The sequence below is a fragment of the Manacus vitellinus genome, unplaced genomic scaffold, assembly GCF_001715985.3.
Source record: "Manacus vitellinus isolate BGI_N305 unplaced genomic scaffold, ASM171598v3 scaffold_29_pilon, whole genome shotgun sequence".
NCBI lineage: Eukaryota > Metazoa > Chordata > Aves > Passeriformes > Pipridae > Manacus > Manacus vitellinus.
In genome coordinates, this window is record NW_021940207.1 from 3279694 (window position 1) to 3295802 (window position 16109).

Here is a 16109-nt window from a genome sequence, read left to right on the forward strand (position 1 = left end):
TTGGAGATGTCCCAGCTCATGGCGGGGGGTTGGACTAAGTGACCTTTAAAGGTCCCTTCCCACCCAAACTATTCTATGAAACAAGCTTGGAACTCCCACACCCGCTTGACCTCCCCGACACCTGCGGGACCTCCTCCCTGCGGGACGTCCTCCCTGCGGGGCCTCTGGAGGCTCCGCGGGGCTTTAAGAGACCACCGACACGGGGTAAGCAGACCTGGGAGAGGGCTCTGGAGGGACGCGGGCCCTGAGACGGCCTTGGGGGACCTCCGGAGCCCCTTCCCGCCCCGCCCGCGCCCGCCCTGCCCGAACTGCCCCAGTTTGCCCAGTTCGCCCAGTTGGAGCTGGCGGGCCCCTCTGCGGCGGTCACTGCCGCCCTCCAGTGGCTTCGTGGGAAATAGCTGGGAGCAGCTCACCTGCTCCTGGCCCTGGACCAGCCTCCAGTCCCCCAATGCCGGGATCAGCCTCCCTGGCAGAATCGGTGGAGCAAACGGCAGGACCAGGGGAGATCAGGGGCCCGGAGCCAGCCAGCAGAAAGGCCCCGGTAGGGTAGGGGGGACAGTGGGGTCTGACCAGACACCACCCAAAACCCAGGCAAAGGGCCCTGCTGTGCTCAGAACAGGAGCCTGTGCTTGGCCCAGGCAGCTGCTAGTCCCCTCCCTGTGGGGCTGACAGGATTTGGGAGCCCCGGGAGAAGGAGCAGGAGACACGGTCAACGTGGCTCTGGGGCAGCAAAGGTGCCAGCAAAGGGAAAAGTGGGGCCGGAAAGTACAAGAGCAGACCAGAAGGTCAGGGGTGCAGGTGTCACCACTGCCACCACCTATCTGTGTCCCTGGGGTGGTTCTGGCTGTGACACAAGGGCAGCCCCATCTCGCCCTCTGTGCAAAGGTTGAGGGTGAGAAGTGGGTTTGGGGACCAACACAGCAATTCCCCCTTTTATTTACCAAAAAAGTTCCCACCCGGAATTTCACAGCCTTTGCAGGGAAACTTCCTCCAGCCTGTTCCACATGCAGGGCTCTGCACAAGGGGAGGGCTGTATTGTAGGAGAGGGGCAATTTTTGAGGGTAGGACCTGGCTGGGCCACGAGGAGCCTCTCACTACACAGGGCCTTGCCCAAAGTCCAGCCACTCACAAAAACCCTGGCTCACCTGGAGCTGCTGCCTCCCGGCGCTTGCTGGAGCCATCGGCATCTGGCCGATCAAGGAGAGGAACCGGCCGGATTCGGCAGCAGCCGCTGAATCCCGGCCGGCAGCCGCGGCTTTCCCGGGCTCATTGTTCACAGCCGGGGTGTTCTGGCCTCAGCAGCTCCCATGGCAGGCACCAGAGCCTTCCCACGCACAGGGCATTTGTTCCTGCGAGAGCCCCGGGGCAGGGAATGTGCTCAGAGGCTGCTCCCTGCCAGCCGGACAGCCCCACGTCGGGAGGGCTGTGAGCCCCACTGGCAGCCTGTGGAAACCTGGCAGAGAGGGCAGGGCGGCACTGCAGAGCCTGGGCACCCAGTTAGAGGCCACAGAGACACACTGGGAAGTGAAGGGAGCTGTGCACAGCCCAGGTGTTGGCACAGAGACATTGGGAATAAAGCTGCACCTTCATCGCCCTCCAACCACGTCTTCACCTGGGAGCCCTCCAAGCTGGGCTGTAGCACAGCTGCTGAGTAAAAGCGAGAGAGGAGGGTGATGCACAAAATTCTTTTGGCTTCAGGGGAGCTCTCTGCACGGTTTTGGGTCCATCACACCATAAGTTTCCCTGAAACACAGACATGGCTGCAAGGCAGGACCCTGCTCCCGAGTGCATGGCGCTCTTGCCTGCAATGAGGGTGACTGGAACAGGGCTCTCACACCCTCTGCCCATGGCCAGCACCCCTTCAGGGCGTCACCTACCTCGGCTGCTGTGGGAGCCCTCAGCTGCCCGACTGCCTGGCAAAGCCGACTGGGGCTCCCGCTGGCACGTGCCCCAGATCTGCCCTGCCCAATAAAGCTCAGGCGGGGAAGCAGAGCCGTCCTAACGTGGTTAATTAGCTGATTCATGAAAGGTGCTGCCGAACAAAAGGCGCACAAACAGCCCAGGGCCACGTTACGTTCGGTGTCTGCTTTGCTACTCTTACCTTCCTGCGGGCTCCGGCAGCGCGGGCAGAGCCTGGCAGCGGACACAGCGTGGTGGCCACGGGCAGCCTGAGGGGTCAGCACCATCTCACCCCGCCTCACCCGGCTCCACTGTCCCCCAGCAGCACAGGAGGGCTGGGAAGGTTTGAGTCCCTCCCCCTCTTTTGTGGGGCACAGATCCCACCCCTCGGTTACCATGACCGTGCAGGCAGAGCACCAGCCACGCAATGAACTGCCCAGACAGGGGGATTTTGGGGCTGCCCCCAAGGAGAGGAGGGCGGCTGAGGTAGAGACAGGACTCAAAAGGCCCTTTTTCAGTCCAAGCTGCCCAATTCTTCCTGCCTTAGGGAAGGAAGCCACCAGCTCCTCAGTGCCACAGGACCTGGGTGTGATCCCTGTTGAGGATCAGCAGCTGCCTCACTCGACTGCATATCTGACACCCACATCCACAGCAGTGCTCTGGGAGTGGGACCAGCCATCGCCACGGCCCCCCTGGAAGAGCATTCAGTTCTTATGGCATCCAGCTCTGTGCCAAAGTCCTGCCTGCACCATCCTCCCCATACCAAAATCCTGCCTGCTCTCCCAGCACCCCAGTGCCAGGCGGGGCAAGGAGTGTGGCAGACACCCAGGAGGGATGACGAGCTGAGAAGTGACAAGCTGGGGACACAGAGCAAGGGAAGGAGAGGACAGTGTAATGGTCCTGGTGTCCCCAAAGTCAGGCTGGAGAGGTCTGACATTGCCCCAAGTGTGAAAAAGGGGGACAGTCACAAATTGTGGGAAGGGGTCCTGCTCACACCAGCTATGGAAAACGGGCACCAAGAAACAGCTGGGAATGCAGGAAGAAACCACAAGAGTGAGGTGAAGACCCAGAGGGTAAAGGACTGACAGAGCTGGGGTCACCTGGCTGATGGAAAAGCAAAAGTATTCCAAGGAGAGGGCAGAGGCCCAATTTCCGTGGGAGGAGATAGCAAAACCAGCAGCTGAGGCCAGATACATTTGGCTCAGGAACTGGGAACGTCTGCACTCCTTGATGTTTCCCAGAATCCTTGCAGGAAATTCCCTGGCACAGAGCAGGAGCACGGGGGAGGTAGTTCCGGCTGCCCCAGGCCAGCAGCCACGCTGTGCCGCCTGTTCATCCCCATCCCCAACAGCCTGGCTGGCTTCCCTGGCAGGTCGGCCTTGGCAGCAGGACCCAGGGACACGGGACAGCCATGGCCTGTCCCCACGGTGCTGCTGTGGCTCTCGGGGGGAGTGCTGGGCTTCCCCACCCGCAGCACTAGATGGTGCTGCAAGACAGCGCTGGTGCCTGGGCTGCGCGGCTGCACGGCGCGGGTGGCGAGCGGGAGGGCGCTGGTTGTGGTCACCGCCTCGGCCACCGAGGGCCGTCCCCACACCAGGCAGGCTGGCGGGTCACCCGGGATGGGACGTACCACCAGCTGTACCCCAAGGCAGGAGCGGCCCTTGCGCTGGGCTGGACACACCAGCGCCGAGCCCTCGGGGATACCAGCGGGCACACGGCGAGCGCTGGGGCTGCTCCCGCCGCGGGGTGAAGTGTCCCGGCAACTCCACGGGCGCCGGCACCTCCCCGTGCCTCATGCCTGCCTTCATCCTTCCGACCCTACCCTTGCCAAACTGGGGATGAACAAGTCCCTCGAGCCCAAGGCCACGGCAAACAGCCCAGTGGGGCTCCCCATGGCCAAACGCAGCTCCCAGCCATTACTGGGGAGCTGTGTGGAGGCCCGCTCTGTGGAGGGCTCCCTGGTCACCTCATGGGGCAGCACAGGGTGCAAGGAGCACCAGCTTCAGCGCCTCTCTGGGGTCAGGTGCCTCATGCTCATCCCTTCCCACGGTAGAGTCCCATGTCCCAACCCTGCCCACTTCTTACCTCCCAGGACATCACCCCTGAGCTGCAGCCTTGTCCCACAGTCCATCCCAGGGATGCAGCTTTGCACTGGGGGGATGTCCCCAGGGAAGCAGCACATCCTCACCTTGGGGATGATAAACAGGGCTGAGGGGGTTTGCCGCAGGATAGGAAGCCAGTCCCTGCAGTTGTTGGGGTTTGGCTCTGCACCCATCCCTGCAGGGTGGGTGCACCCCACAGCAGCTGCTCTGAGCCCTTGTGTGTCTTCAGGGCCTCACTTGGTGGCAGAGACAACTCTGGGTAGGATCCCCAGCTCCATGCAGGACCATACTCTCTGCCACTTCAGCTAGGAAATTGGGGGCTACATCCCTTCTCTGCCTGTGAATCCAGAGTCTGGCAGTGCCCGGGGAGCAGGTGCTTTTCACACACTGTGGGTCGTCATCCTCCTCAACGTGGCTCAGGGGTCCCTGAGCATTCAGGTCTCCAGCTTTGGGCACAAGCTGCAGCACTCACACCTCCTGCCCTGAGCCCTGACAGAGGGGTGCTGGTTTCCAGCTCCCTGAAGGAGCAGGGCCAGGAGCCTTTTCTGCCTGCAGCACAGGAGAGGAACCCAGGGAGATGCCCACAGAGCAAAGGCATCCCCGTGCCCAAAGCATGCTGGAGGACCTACACCCCCACCCAACACGCAGCTGGCACTCAGGAGAGGCACAGCCCCTCACCTTCAGGCCTCCCTCCCAGGCAGGAAAAACACATGCAAAGATCCCACCCCTGTGGATTTACAGCCCAATGTCTCTACTCCTGTGGAGACTCCAAGGGCTAATTGGGCTGAGCTTTCTTATCCCCCAGCTGCCTCCCTTGCATTGTGCTTTCTTACAAAAGGAATGCAAGAGCCTCTTCAGGTCCCCATCTGCTCCGAAGGGCAGCACTCAACACTTCCTCCCAGGTCTCTTCCTGGGCCACACATAGCACAGCCAAGTGCAGAGTGGCCTCTGAGTCCACCACCCCTCCCTCTGGGGCTCCCCAGCCAGCTGTGAACAGGAGGCACAGCCCTCGCTGGGGTAAGCAAAGCTGAGGGTCCCCCACAGCCCTTTCTCCTGGTCTTTGGAGAAGATCAGCTCAGCCAGACAAATTAGAGCAGCATCAGCACAGGGCTCTGTGCAGGAGGAGCCCCAGGCACCCCAGCTCTGCTCCCTCTCCGAGGCTCCCACCCGATTGTGGGGAAGGATTGGGGTGGTGGCCCCAAGCAGACCTGGCAGCAGGGATTAACCTCCATCTGGGTTTCAGAGCTCGGGGACCTCCACTGGGCTGAGGACTGCCAAGTCAGGGCCCAGGACCACGCCTGCCCTGGCTCACCGAGGGGGATGTGGCAGCCAAGGACAAGGAACTAGATGTCTTACATCTGCTCTTCAGCCTGGGCTGGGCTCTCCTGCCCACACCAGGCAGCTCTCAGGCCGTGCTCACTGACATCCCTGCTCCATTTAGGAGGCACATCTTTCTTATGTGGGTTGAGCCAAAACTGGCTGAGGACCCTGGGCTTCTGTAGCCTACCCTCGAGGGGTCTGCTCCCCTGGGACACCTCACACCCTGAGCCAGGTGGCAATTGCTCTGCCAGAGGAGCAGCTCTTTGTGTCTATTTTCAACAGCAACCATCCAAAAGTGCTTCTGGGTTTGTGATCTTGAGGAGTCACGCCTGGAAGGCAGTTCCACTCATTAGACTCTTTAAGCCAATTGTTCGCCCAGACACTGTACCAGTAACACCAGCCTGTGTCTAGGTGCAGTCCAAGACCTGCATTCCCCACAGGCAGGTTCTTCACCGAGCGCCCGAGGTGCTCCAAATTTCATGAAGGTTGTCAAGATGCAACAAGAATTTTTGGATGAGGCTAACTGAAAGCTACTGGTGGTACAGGACAAGCTTGTGCTGATGCAACAGGTCCTAACCCACTACGGGCAGGTCAGGACTGGAGACAGGTCTGCTGGTCCAGGCTCAGTCCAAGTTGTCCTCAGGGCATGGGCTCAGCTCCACTGGTCTCGCTGGCTTTGACCTCTAGCAGCAGCTCCACTGGTGTGCTGAGTTTCAGGCCAACCACCTGGAGGTTGCTTTCAGTTCACCTGGATGTTCATCCACACATAGGTGGCTCCAGCTGAGGTCCAGCCACAGCAGAATCCTTGGGAAGGGCTGCCCTTGGCCAAAGAGGCCAGCAGTGCACATCAGCACAGCCCAAGTCCCTCCAGGCTCGTACGAGGCACCCTGCAGCTCTCCTGATGGTCACTTTTGGGAGCTACCTTGGCTACCTTCAGTGGCCAGCAGCCAGCTAGCACATCCCAGAGCAGCTTCAGCCATCTGCCTCCATGGCCTCCAGGACCAGCAGGATCAGCAGTCCAGGAGGAATTTGGATCCCTCACAATGCACATTTTCTGCAGGCGAGGGGCAGCACAGGCAGCTCTTCTGCTCTTCTGGGCAAGGGCCCAGCACCTCACCATGCCTGAAGACACAGGAGGGCTCATGCTCTTCACCTCCAGTCCCATGGCATCAGCCCCCACAGGGCCCAGCTCTGGTTGCCAGGCAGTGGTTGGATCATCTCCTGCACACCAGAGGCAGGTGGGACTCCCCAGGTCCCCCTGGGCAGCCCCTGGCATGAAGCCAGCTCACCAGGGAGACCATCTCCAAGATCCTCAGAGGTGCCTTTGGCTGGCACTGCAAGCCATCTCCTGCTGCTACTGGTCCCTTGTCCCAAGACATCATCCAGGTGAGCATTCCCTGCAGCATTTTGGATTCACCCAGACACCCTCTGTGGCATCGGGCACCAGATGAGACAAAGTGCCACACCCCAACCTGCATCTCCTCTGCAAGCCCCAGGCAGGAGGCTCTTCCAAAGGACCTCCACTCCACTCCAGGATAACCAACCCCAAATGCAAGGCCCAGCACTGAGGGGCCTTTATAGCCCTTGGCAGGGTGTGGCCGCCCCTGATTGGCCAGGACAGCCAGCAGGCAGCGGCTCTGGATTGGCTCAGAGCAGCACTCCTCATGCTGTGATTGGTGGGCTCTGTGCACAGGGAGCACACGAGCATAGACAAGTGGCAGCACGTGGTTGGCTGTGGAGGAGAGATGGGTGGCAGGACCTGATTGGCTGGGCCTGTGTGCTGCTTGACTGTGACTGGTGGAGGGAGGGACAGGTGGCAGTGTGGGATTGGCTGCCTGACAGTGCCCTGTGCGGGGGGTGGCTGGGGCAGGACCCTGCAGTGCCTCATGCACTGAGCTGGGCCTGGACTCAGCCCCAGCAGTGGGACCAGCCCAGCCCCTCCCTGTGGAAGCACATCCAGGGGTCACAGGGTGGCAGGGCCTGCGACACTCCCCCGGACTGAGCCACAAGGGGGTAGAAATTGGGCATAGAAACACCGGGGCAGATGGAGGTGAGGGACTGGGGTTTACCCTCTCCATCACCAGTGGCCACAGGGGGCTCACAGCAGCCGAGTGGGGACCAGGAGCTGTGGGGCTGAGGGACCCCTGTAACCTATCCTCTTCTCACCTCCAGCTGCTCCATGCCCTACCCATCATCAGCCTGTCTAGCTGCAAGGCCAGAGGCAGCCTGCAGTTTTACCCCACCCCACACCAAAGTGGACCCTACTATCCAATGCCCCCAGGTTTTGGGGGGCTACAGGGCATAGGACAGGTCTTGCTCTGCCATAGCAGCAGTAGGGCCACTGCTTCCCCAAAATCTGCCCACTGGAGCCTCACTCCTGTGCAAGCAGGGTCCTCACATTTCAGTGACTCTTGGAGCCAGCTCTCGTCTACTTGGCTGCAGAAACTTATTTGAATAATTTGTCTTGCAAATCTGCAAGTACCAACTTGAATCTTGCACCGGTGGAGCCCATCCCATGGGATCCCCTCCCATCAAGGTTGCAGGAGCTGTGCCTGTGGCAGCTGTGACGAGGGCATGGACACAACTCCCAGCACTGCACCACAAGGCACCACCCAGCAGCATGGTGACACTTAGCTGCTCCCATGTCAGATCCCATGGGGGACATCCGAGCACTGGATAACCAAACCTGCCCCCAGCCCTGCCAGGAGCTCCCCATCACCCACCAAATCTGATAAGCTATCAGCCAGCACCACAATTAGTGGGACAATTAAGGACAAAAAGCCAGATTTTGAGCTTATTTGCCACTGGTGTAAGTACAGGATAAGTGACCTGGCTGCTCCCAGGGATCACGAGGGTCTGTGACCCTCCCAGCCACTGCATTAAATGCAGTTGGTTCCTCTCTTTTTTTAAAAAAAAAAAAAAAAAGTAAAATAGGAATCATCTCCCAGCATCTGAACACTTGACTGCCGGGATTGCAGTGTGAGAGGAGGAAACGAGACCATCTGGTGAGGCTTTGGCACAGCCTGGATTAGCAGGGAAAGGGAACTCCCTGGAGCCCAGGCGAGGGTTTGGGAGCACAGATACAAGGCAGGTTCCTGGTCTCCACACACCTGGCAGAGCAGGCTTGAGCTTTTCCAAGCTCCAATGCCCTAGAGGAAGGAGGAAAAATGAACTGGAGGAAGATTAGGAGCAAAGCAGCAGAGGCTTAGTCTAAGTTACAGCATTTTGCTTTGATTAAAGCAGACAGATAAACCCCAGCTGCCTTCCCGGGTCCCACCACCAAACCTCTACACCCTAGCATTCCACCAGTTGCTGGGTGACCAGTGCAGGCTGGAGTATCCCTCTGGGATCAGTTCTGGCTGAATCCAATCCCTGCTGCCTCCTTCAGCACTTGCCTCCTACCCTGTTTGCCAGTGATGCTGTAAACAAGCCCCCAGGGAGGGAAGGCATTTGCATAGCCAGAGCTCACTACTCCACACCTGGGGGTCACTCACCTGCAGCAGACACTGCAAGGAAGGATTTTTGGGGTGGGTTTCTCATCCCCACTGCACAAGCCAAACAATCCCCAACAAGTTTGGTTGCAGAAGGACAATCGCTGAGCAGCCCATTCCCACACCCTCCAGCTCACTGCCTGTATCCCTGATGGTTTCCCAGTCTGACCCATCCCTACTGCTTGCCCAGGGCAGCCAGACCATGCGGGATCATGCAGAGGCCATGCTGGAGACTCAATTGCAGCTCTCTACAGGAATACAGCCATGAAAACACGCTGCCTCCCCTGTCCCAACAGCAGCAGGAGGACAGCACAGCCCCCAGGCTCTCCCCATCAACACCCTGCACCCCTCTACCCTCTTCTCTCTCTTCCCAACCCAAGTCCAAAGCAAAGAAAGAAAGGAGAGAAAAGGGGAGAAAGAAATAAATTAAAACAAATGAAAACCAAAACAAAAAGCAGCAGTTGGGAGGCAGCCTTGTTAGGACAACTCAGCAAAATAAAATTCCGGTTTATTGTTGGACAACATTGTTTCACACATACATCAAACAGGCCAAAAAAAAAAGAAAAAAATAAAAATAAACAGCAACTTCATAGACAGAAAAAAAAAAAAAAGAAAACCTTTTTATCTTTGGCCTTGCCACCTCATACAAACCACGATCTATGGTACAGCTAAAGTACATACACAAAAAAAGTTACTGGAATGCTCAGAATAAGATTGTAAATTTTTTTTTTTGCATTTTTGTCTTTTTTTTTTAATTTTTTTTTTACAAGGTTTTGTTTTATTCTCCTTTGAGATAATGGTTTGGGCCTGGTCACACCACAAGTAAAGTCAGAGATAGGTAACAAGAGAGATATACACTTCAAAGCCCCCCTTTTGGTCAATCCGAGATCACTTAAAAATGGCGGACCTCCTAACAATATGTACAAAAATATAAAATGTAAATAAAAAATACAAACAAATTCTCCTTTAAAGTACTTTTAAGAAAGAAAGCAGGGCCTTGAAGTTTTGGTGCTTGGGGGGGAGGGGGTCTGTGGGGGGAAGGGGGGTCTTTCTCTCCCGCAATAACGGCGAATCATTTTTATGTTCGTTGAGTGGCAGCGCCGCGCCGGGGGCCGGGGACGGCGGTTCACTCTACTTGGTGAGGATGACCACGGCGGAGGGGGGAGGAAGGGGGGGCGTGTGTGGGAAAAGGGAGGTTGCAACAGGAGTCCCAAGGGGGGGACCCGAGGGTGAAGAGGACGCGCTGGCCTTTTTTTGTTGGTTTGTTTTCCTCCTTATTTAAAAAAAAAAATAATAATAATTTGCTGCCTAGTCATCTTCGTCGGTTTTCTGCTTCTTGGGATCGACGTCGTCATCCTGGGGGGAAAGCAAAGCCATCAGGAGAGGGGACAAGGGCTGGTGAGAGCCACACAAAAGGCAGAGAGAGAGGCAGGGGAGGGTTTTGGGTCCCCCTCCTGCCTCAGGGACAAGGTCAGAGCAACACAAGTGTTTCTTCCCCCTCAGGCAACATCCTCTCTCACAGCCAGCTTGGGGAGCCCCTGAACACCCACCCCTGTCCCAGCCTGCCATGAGCACCCAGGGGCTCCTCAGCCCAGGACCGGCAGCTCCATTCAGTGGGAGCAGACACCCCACTAACCAGGCCAGTGTATAAATACATGGAATCGGGCTGTGTCCCCAGAGAGACACAGGGAGCGCACAGGCAGGGCATCCCAGCCCCGGAGCCAGCCTGGCCTCTCCAGCCCCACTGACAGCCTTTAAGCCCTCTAGGGACATGGGTGGCTCTGAGGGGTTGCCTGCTCTTCCTACCTCATCATCCTCAGCTGCCCGTTTGCCTGTGGCTCCCTCAGCTTCGTCGTCATCATCACCGTCCTCTTCCTCACCTGCACGGAGGAGAAAGGAAGGAATATGAGATCCTCTGGGAGAGTTCCAGTACCATGCACCTCCCATCTGGGTTTAATCCTGGCTCAGGCCCACACTGCAATGCCATGTCCCATCTCCCCAGCTGGCACAACCTCTGCTCAGGACAGCAGGTGATAGAGGACGAAGTGGCTTTCCTGGCATCCCCCGAATGACTTGACCCACCAAAGGGGAGATAAGAAATTGGCAGCATCGAGTTTGGCTCACACTGTGCTTGTAACACAATGGGATGGCAAAACCACCACCTACCATGAGCACCGAAATCATGGCAAAAATGGGGGGAAAAAAGGGAGAGGAAAAAACTTTCTAGTGGCTGCTCTGCCTAACCACTCCAGATTACTTCTGCTTCCCTTCGCAGCTATTAGTCCATCTTTAATGAGTTAAGAGAGCCAGAACGCATTAGTTCTGAGTCAGAACACTTTCTAATTATCAGAACAGCAAACAAATGCTTCCAACTTATCTTACAGCCAGCCAGGAGGATGAGCAGTGAGCTCTGGGCTTTGACCCACTTTGAGCTCAAATAGGCCAGTGGATCAGAACGACTGAGTCAGTCACCTTAGGCCAGTTTTGGGGGCTCTGGAGCAAGACCAGAGGCAGAACAGCTTCTCGGCTGCAGAGACGAGTCTCTTGTGTAACAGGAGACCCTACTAAAACTTAGAGCGTTAAGGCCAGTAAGCTGGCTTTAAATCCCTGCCACGAGCCACACGTATGGACAGCCGGGGGGATTAAGGTCAGCCCATCCTCCCTTCCCCTCTCCTCTCCCCAGCGTGTGCCCAGCCGTGGCGTGGCCCATGTGGCGGGAAGGGCCAAGATTAGCTCCCAGCAATGGATCAACACCCCAGCAGCCATCACATGCATGGGGCCAGCCAGCAGGTCAGGTGACAGTGCCAAGCTGATTGGGAGCATTTTTAGTTCTTTGAGCTGCTTTAAGCAAAGCAAATAATGAGATGGGATGGAGAGATGGGCGAGGAAAATATACCCTCAAGCTCTCCTCTGCTGTCAAACTCCAGGAGTCTGGCTGCAAGTCTTGGCTAAAAAAGCTGATGCAAGCTGTACTTGCTGCCTTTAAATCTCTCTCCTGCAGAGCTCAGGTGCAGCTCTCAGGCAGGGATCGCCCGAGGGCAGCAAGCGTGGACAGACAGAGCCCATGCCAGCGGTCAGAGCCCGTGCCGGATCCCTGCAAGGCATCAGCACCTCCAGGCACTCTGTGCCAAATCATGCCTGTGCTCGGTGAGCTGGGAAGAGCAGGGCTGGCACTGCAGGACCAAAGCTCCCCAAGCTTGTCACAGCAGTATCCAAGCAACACTTCCACCCCACACATGCGCCTGCAGCACACGCATCCTCCTGCTCCTGCCCAAGGGGAGTGGGGAGAGGCAAGTATTCCCCATCTCTTCCACCCTCAAAGCAGAGCTGAGGGTAAATGGGCTCAACAGCACATAACAGCACTGCACTCTGTCCCCAATGGTTAACATCTCGAGTATGAAGAGGGTCACGATTTCCAGTTTTTCCCAGTGAACCAATTCCTACCAAAGCACACAGCAGGCTGCTGTGAGAGTGCCACTCCAAAGGAGGCAGCTTTCCCTGCTCACCCTGTTTGAATAGTCACTGGTCTAATGGTCATTGAATTTCTAGCCCTGTCCCTGTCTCCTAAAACTAACCATCAGGTTAGTAGGTCAGCACGTAAACCAAAAATTCACAGGGGATTAACCTAGTAACAGCTAATCAGGGCCCCCAAGCACATTTCAGCATAACAAGAATGGTTTTCTCACAGCCTTAACGAGCGATAAAAATAAACAACATTATTCATCCAAGCAGATCTTAGGAAAAAAATAATAGCAGGGAGGGTGAGAAGTGATTCGGCAAGTCACTGCTGGATTTCTGGTCGCTGCTGCCAAAACCCACTTCCAGGCTGGCTTAGGTCAGGAAGCAGGGGAGGGCAGGGAGACACAGGACATTGCAGACAGGGAAGGTTCAAAGCAAGCCTGTCTACTTCCATTGGAGGAGCAGGCAAGAGCCACAGGTTCCTCTGCCAGTTTCCATATAGCCCAGAAAAGGGCTGGGAGAGGGGGCCACATAAACCTCTCAGCACGCTGCTCCACAAACAAGGATGGTGAGCCATCCTCTGTGCCTGGGCAAGGTATGGCCACCCAGGGCTGTCCCTGTCCCACTGGCCAGGGCTCACACCTGCAGCGGCTGCTGCGATCACCGGAGTCAAGGGCAGATTTTACTACTCGCACGGAAGGGCTAATGCGCTTATTCAGCGCCGCGGTGCGGTGCCGTCTGGCCAGAGGGAGAGAGGGAGGGAGGAATCTGCCCTCAACCTGCTGGAAGGGATTCAAGGCTGACTTCACTCCCAGCACTCTGGGCGAGTGAGGAAGGAGCGAGCCTGGCTGGCAGGAGCCGCCTGGCCGCAGCCGCGAGGGGGAGATGCTGCTCTCCAGGAGCCTGCTGTCCAGGGCAGGACACAGCCATGGGATGGGGGTGGGTGGAACAAAGAAAAGTTACCATCACCCTCTTCCTCCTCGTCCTCTTCCTCACCACCTTCCTCTTCCTCTTCGTCTACTTCGTTGTCAGCCTCCTGCTCTCCGTTTTCCTCGTTCTCCTTGGCAAGACAAAACATCACTTAAAAAAATGCCCCGGGGAAGGGAGAAGGGGGAAGAGATGTTCAGCACAAGTGCGTGTTCCCACCATTCCTGCTGAAAGCAAAGCACCAGCCCACCGGAGGCCTGGGTGCGTGTCCCACTTCCTGCCTGCCTCCACTCGACCCAGACAGCCCAGGCATGAAGGATCAAGCCTATAGTAAAACTCGGGGCTGCAGTTTTGAGATAAAGACTGCAGAGGGTCTTGTGCCACATTGAAATGTGGCACACTGAATTTCCCCTGGCATGTTAAAAATAGAAGACCAAGGGGTTTACTTGTACACAATGTGTTTCCCTGCTCAACTGGTAGTAACATTGTAAATCCAGGCGTTCTTTTCTTTTTCCTCTTTTTTCAGTCCCTAGAGAGGAGGTGGCACTGGACAGCCTCACAGGGCTGTCAGGGAGGAGATCCAAGCCCAGCCCTTCGCTTCTGCACACACATGAACTCTCCACAGGCTGGGAAGTATCTGTGTAACAGGAAGCGCCAAAGGTTCGAGGGCTCTGCAGGGCTCAGTGCTGCCATTTGAAGGGGTCTCATGAGCAGGGCTGGGGACAAGCTTGCAGCAAAAGTAGGAAGAGAGAGGAAAACGAACAGGCATTGGTGTAAGGGCTGCCTCTCCCTGCAGATTGCAGCCATACTCACAGCATTGCCGTTGGCTGGTGCATCTCTGCCATTTTCTGTTTCTTCAACAACTTCCTTCTTCTCTTTTAGATCCTGGAAGGAGCAGAAAAGCAGAGAAGTCACCTCGATTCCAGTTGCCTGGGTCAGAGAAGCTGCAGATCAGGTGTGAAAAACACAGTCTGAGAGCGAGTGCAGGAGACGGTTTCTCTTCACACCGATTTGTTCTGTGATTTGGTCGCCACGTTCTGGCTCCTCCTTGGGAACGGGAAAACATGGGGGCGAATCTCAATCCAAGTGAGCCTTGCCAGAGAGCAGCTATCTAAAAAAGAGACTGCTCTGTTTCACCTCTGAGCTCCCAAACAGACAGAGCTGGCCGCCTGCATATGCTCAACAGCAGCAGAGCTGGCTGACTGCCCATCTTAGCACAGTCCACGCAAGCTCCTGCAATGCCATGGAGAGCCGGCAGCCCCGTCCAAGGGACAGGCTCTGCTGCCCCCGGGGCTGCGGGCGGCCACGGCTGCTCCGTACCTTCGCCGCAGGAACAAATCCCAGGGACTCATTAGCAGGGGCTGTGGTCTCTGCCCTGCCTGGGGAAAAGCACACAGCAAATATTACACGCCTGGTCTTTCTCACAGTGGCAGAGAGGAGGCTCCGGCATCCAGCTCGCAGCTCTAAGTGTAACAGGATGGGGTGGGGGAAGAAGTCTATTTTTACACCGCTCCAAGAGCCGTGCCTGGCTAGTTCGGTTCAAACCTCCACAGCGAACAGAGAGGAGAGCAGGAGCTTGTGTGTTTTCGCTATTGATCACTGTCAAAATGTCATGCCAAGTCGCTCAGCAAACAGGCTGAGAGGATCCAACTTTATGTTCCCGCATAAAGAACACTTGGATTTAACACTGGCATCTCTGCTTGCATCCTCCTCCCCTTCTGTTCCTTCATCAGCTGGAGCGAGATGCTTCAAAGGAGCGCTACCCTAGCCAAGGAAAGCAGAGGCCCTTCCCCAGGGCCAGCAGCACAGCCACCGCCAGCTCCGGCAGCGGCCACGAGGTGTTTAAAAGTTGCTGGGAGTTCCCGGCTCCGCTGTGGTGGCTTTACCCCTCCCGCCTGCCCTTTGCAGCGGCCGAGCCGCCCACGGAGAGTGAGCGGGCACTTTCACTCCCGCAGAGCCACTGTCTCGTGGGAACATCAGCAGGGAAGAGCACTGCCCTGGCTCTACTGCGAACATTACTCCGTTCTGGGAGGGTTTCTGCTCCCCTGCAGGCTGCTCAGGGAAGGCAGCGCAGGCATTTTAAGTACCACCAGGGTACTTAAATGCACAGATGCTGTTACCAGAGACAGCCAGGCTGCCAGCTGAGGAAAGACTTGCTCTGGAAGAAAGCTTTGGGGTGACAACACCTGTTGATCAAACCTCACCTAAGCAAACCAACCCAGGAGTCTGGGGTAAAACAAACACAGAAGCTCCCTCCTCTTTTCACTGCTCAGACACAAATCCCAGACCATCTCCTCTATGCTACCCAGTTCCATCAGTTTTACACCATCAGTAGCTCCAGCTTCCCTATTCCCCCAAGCCTGATCACAACCATTTTGCCTCTCACACACCATTGCACTGCAACCGCTGCCTCACACCAGGCACGCGGGCACGAGGGAGGCAAAGCGCTTCCCAAGTTAAACACAGCAAATCAAGCAGTCAGAATTTCCACATCTGTACCCGATGGTTCTTTTTAAAAGGAGTTGTTCACAGAATGTAAGCAATTCTCCCAGTGAAGGAACAACTCACTCTTGGGCATTTTAGCTGGACAGATCTTCAGCTCTGACCTTTCCCGCACCACTGAAAATCCTCTCAGTTTAACCACCATCACGATGCCAGGTCATGAAGTTTGTGCTAGCAACAGTGTTGCAGAGAGCACCGCAGCTTCTCCCTTTCCCAGTCCAAGTCCAACACAAACAGACGTGAGCAGGAGCCTCCAAACCGGGAGCCGGTACAGCAGCAGAGCTGCTTCAGCGCCAAGACTGGTACACAGCCTCTAATTATAGGTGTGGTGAGGCTGTTTGTCTACGGAAGAGCAGCGCTGTGGAGCCGCACACCGCCGCTCTGGGGAGCTGCACCTTCTCCCCGGCCC

General features: G+C 56.7%; 1 non-coding gene across 2 annotated transcripts; it reads right to left on the minus strand.

Moving 5' to 3' along the window:
• Nucleotides 1–9286: 9286 nt before the first annotated feature.
• LOC103758256 lies at nt 9287–14143 on the minus strand. 2 transcript variants are annotated; one of them, XR_001920952.2, is made up of 4 exons: nt 14012–14143; nt 13241–13328; nt 10619–10692; nt 9287–10168 (listed from the first exon to the last, which is right to left on the minus strand). It is a non-coding gene; the product is annotated as an uncharacterized LOC103758256 (transcript). The 2 variants fall into 2 exon arrangements; XR_001920953.2 differs by having other exon boundaries at nt 13235–13328.
• Nucleotides 14144–16109: the final 1966 nt, after the last annotated feature.